A 4465-nucleotide genomic window follows, 5' to 3' on the forward strand; every position below is an offset into this window, starting at 1 on the left:
TAACTAGGTAAAAGATGGAGAGAAGGAGTAGTTCTACTTACAAGCTAAGAAAGTTAGCCTAGGGGTAATATTATTTGGATTTGAATCATATCCCCACCGATGGTTAACCTGGGGCAAATTATTTCACCCTTGCATGTCTTGGTTGCCTTGACTGCAAAATGGAGATAGCAATTACCTTAGAGATTTGTTATAAAGATTCAATAAGACAAAGCATTTACAGTAGATAGTACAGTACAGAGTAAGGACTTCATAAACAGTGGGAGTACCAGTAATAGTTACTGTGGTTGTAGTGGTGATGATTAAAATGATGCTGTTAGGATGATGGTAGTGGTGATGGTGGTGGTGATTATGGTGATGATCATGATATTGTTGATGGTCATTATGAGAATGATGATGGTGATAATGATGTTAATGGCGTTGACAAGGATGATGATGACTTCTGCACTCACAGCAACAGGAACAACATATGTAAATACCCTCAGGTTGAAGGAGGCATGGGGATAGGAGGTGCTAAAGAGAGGAGACAGGCATGTCTCTTAAGGCAGACAGAGCCAGATTCTGCAAATGCCCAGTTATAGACTCCAGACCCCAAGCTTCCTCAAAACGTAATCAAAGTGCTCTAAAAGTGCTATTACAGCAATGACTCAGATTCAGTTAAAATTTCTTGAGCTCCCTGCTTTGAGAGGTCCTGCCTTGGGAATTCCCTGGCGATCCAGAGGTTAGTACTCTGTGCTTCCATTGCAGGGGGCCCAGGTTCGATCCCTGGTCAGGGAATTAAGATCCAGCACGCCGCGTGGCGTGGCCAAAAAAAAAAAAAAAAAAAAGTCCTGCCATTATACCAACAGTACCAGCAGGGAAGCCAGTGTTAAGTGAGTACCTACTATGTGCTGGGCAATTACTCATGTGTTACTCTGTCTGATCCTCATGACATTTACTAGGTGGCTGGCACCATGCTGAGCACAGATAATATGTTGAGAAGCAGGATACAGATAATTACGCTCATTTTACACAGAAGAAAATAAACAAGGCATAGAAAGTTTAATTAATTATCCAGGTTACACAGCTAATAAATCATAAAGACAGGGTTTCAACCCAGGCTCAAATGTCTCCTAGTTTAAGCCCTTTCTTCTCTGTACCACAATGACTTCTGGTGTTTAGTCAGAGGATGTGCAGACTTATAGAGTCAGAGCTGCAGGACCCAGGTCCCAGTCAGCAAAGGAGCTCTCTCCTGCTCCATCCCTAGTGGGGGCGGCTCCCCCAATGTCAGCAGAGTTCACAGAAAGTCCTCATCAAGTCCCACGATCCACAATTTGTAAGTCACTATTCATAAGAGATGACAAGAGGGGAAAAGGATGCATGTGTTCATTGAGCCCCTACAAGATGGTAGGTGCCTTATAGACATTATTTCATGGAGGCCAATCCCATTCCTTACTCAGATATTACTGCCTCCTACTTATAAGATAAAGGAACTGGGCTTCCCTGGTGGCGCAGTGGTTGAGAGTCTGCCTGCTAATGCAGGCGACACGGGTTCGGGCCCTGGTCTGGGAGGATCCCGCATGCCGTGGAGCAACTGGGCCCGTGAGCCACACCTACTGAGCCTGCGCGTCTGGAGCCTGTGCTCCGCAACGGGAGAGGCCACGATAGTGAGAGGCCCCGCGCACCGTGATGAAGAGTGGCCCCCGCTTGCCGCAACTAGAGAAAGCCCTCGCACAGAAACGAAGACCCAACACAGCCAAAAATAAATAAATTAATTAATTAAAAAAAAAAAAAAGATAAAGGAACTAAGACTCAGAGTGGTTGCAAAACTTGTCCAAGGTCACACAGTGGAGGGTGTCATATTTAAATCCAGGACTGACTGACTCCAAGGCCCAGTCTCTTTAGCCACTTTCTTTTTTTTTTTTTTCCTTTCAATTCACTTAATTTCAACAATCTGTCAAAAAAAAAAAAAAAAAAGAGCCAATAAACAAATATTGAATTACATTTTGTTGGGTTTTTCAAACCCTCAAACTCCTGACTTATAAAAACAGCTTGTGTGTCTTCCACCCTGACCACCCTGCTACTTTTCCATATACCACAGGCCACCCACAGATACAAAGCCAGGGCGGCCGGGGGGAAGCTGACGTGGTCTACTTGGAGCCAGAAGACAGGAGGGCGATGAGGCCCGAGGAAGCACTTACGGACAAAATGTAGTTCACTGTGGGGTTGAAGTTCTTCAATATAAAGAAGGAAGCAACAATGACCAAGACCAGAAATAGGGTGTTATTATTATAGAAGATGGAAAATGTTGTAGCTTCATAATCAGCAACTTCATTCTTCTTCCACAAGAGTCTTTCATCTTTTTCCTTCCGAGACATCTTTCTATCACCAGCTTCAGAAAGTTTTCGAGTCACTTCTTCGGAAACAGCATCCTCCCTCTTCTGTGCTACTTTGTGCTTGAGAACAAATTTCACATTTTTGTATGCAAAGGCTACCAAATAAGTGCTTACTGGGGTCATCACACTATACAGAACAGCAGACTGAATAAGATCCATATGCCATATTCGCCAATATAGCCAGACGGGGATGGCGGGCACGATGAAGGCGTTCCCGAAGAAGAGCACCAAGGACTTGGCCAAGAGGCTGTGGCTGAAATCCTGCAGGAGCAGGTCCTCCGCGGACTGCTGCTTGGAGCCGCCTTTGGGAGCCATGGTGAAACCGCAGCCGCGAGACGGGAGGGCCAAGTCAGGCGCCGAGCCGGGCAGAGGCCTCTGGCACCACCCCTGCGGCCACCGTATCTGCTAACGACCCCTCTTTAGCCACTTTCTCCCAATTGTTCTTTTGTGATGCAACACACGCTCACACACACACACACACACACAGCCAAACACAGCCATGGACACAAACAGATTTTACGCCAACTCTGAATGCATCAAAATGTGTATAAATTCATAATGCTTTTAAAACATGCCCTACCTCTGAGACCAGAGGAGGAAGAATGAAGGAGATTGCTGCCTGCTTTCCTTATGTGTTTAGGCTGCAGCAGAGCTTTTAGATATTTCCAAGCACTTGGCCACCTCTTCTGTGCTCCGGGAAGGATAATAGACTATCCAGCTGAGGTTTCATGGTTGAGGCTTTAGACACTGGAAGACAGGTTTTCAGTGGCTATTTATTCACCTGCAGTGTCCTCAGCTGCTCCAGGAACTGAAGTTACCACAGATGCCCAGGCAGGGACTGAGCGGGGATGCTGGATACACATTTGGGTCCGTTCATTACATATTCGTGTATGTGACTTTCCAGAGACAATGGTTAAAAGAGAGTTACAATTGCAGACTCTTCCTTTCTAGCTATGCCCTGAGCAGTTCATTTAATCTTTTTATGCTTTGTTTTACCATCTGGGAAAGGGAATAACAGCATTGTCACCAATCTTATCTTAGTCAGCTATTACTGTGATGATCTGGGCTAACAAACAACACCCAAATCCCAGTGGTTTACCTCGACAAGCATTTATTTCTCACTCACAGCACTGAAGGTCATCTGGGGCAGCTCTGCTTCAGGCTGTAGATTGAGTTCAGGTCTTTTTCATTTTAGGATGAAAGGAAGCAGGTATCTGGGGTGTGATCTTTCCGTGATTAATCACAGGAGTGTAAGAGAGGGCTGGCCAAATCACTTGCGCACATTTCAAACTTTTGGTTGGGATCCACTCACATCCCAATAGCCAAAATCAATCACATGGCCAGGTATAAAGTCAGTCTGGGGAATGGAAAGAGCGGGGAGGTGTTCCAGTTACCAGCAGTGTATAAAAATTTATTTCAAAACTTAGCGGCCCACACCAGCCATTTTATTTCACTTGTGACTTTACTGGTCAGGAGTTTGGGGAGGGCTTAGCTGGACTCTCTCCAGGGGTTGTAGTCAGGTGGCAGCTGAGGCTGCAGTCATCTGAAGGCTCAGCCGGGCTGGACATCCAGGATGGCTCCCTCACATGGCTGGCACATAATGCTGGCAGTCATCTGGGCTGGACCAAAGTGCCCACATGTGGCCGCCCCGGCACGGACGTCTCAGCGTAGCTGGATTCCTCATGGGATGCCTGGCTTCCCCCAGCTACATGTCCCAAGAGACCAGGTGGAAGCTGCATGGCTTTCTCTGACTTATCCTCCAAAGTCATGCAGCATCAATTCCACCGCACTGTACTGGTTACAAATAAGTTACTAAAAACAGCCCAGATTCAAGGGCAGGGGACACAGACCCCCACCTCTCAATGGGAAGAGGGCCAAAGAATTTGCACGCACGGTTTTAAACCATCACAAGAGGCACAAGAGGAAGAAAAATGAATAAATAATATTAGCCACATATCCCCCCCCCCACCATAAAAGTTGTGATAATACATGTAAAGCGTTTAGCACAGTGTGTGGTACAGAGCAAGCACTAAATAAATAAATGGTAGTCACACAGGGGCTTCTCTGGTGGCGCAGTGGTTAAGATCTCACGC

At 46.2% G+C, this 4465-nt stretch overlaps 1 pseudogene; it reads right to left on the reverse strand.

Moving 5' to 3' along the window:
- Positions 1-2113: 2113 nt before the first annotated feature.
- Positions 2114-2687, reverse strand: LOC137749783 (translocon-associated protein subunit gamma pseudogene; annotated as a pseudogene).
- Positions 2688-4465: the final 1778 nt, after the last annotated feature.

The sequence above is a fragment of the Eschrichtius robustus genome, chromosome 16 (genome assembly GCF_028021215.1).
Source record: "Eschrichtius robustus isolate mEscRob2 chromosome 16, mEscRob2.pri, whole genome shotgun sequence".
Classification (NCBI taxonomy): domain Eukaryota; kingdom Metazoa; phylum Chordata; class Mammalia; order Artiodactyla; family Eschrichtiidae; genus Eschrichtius; species Eschrichtius robustus.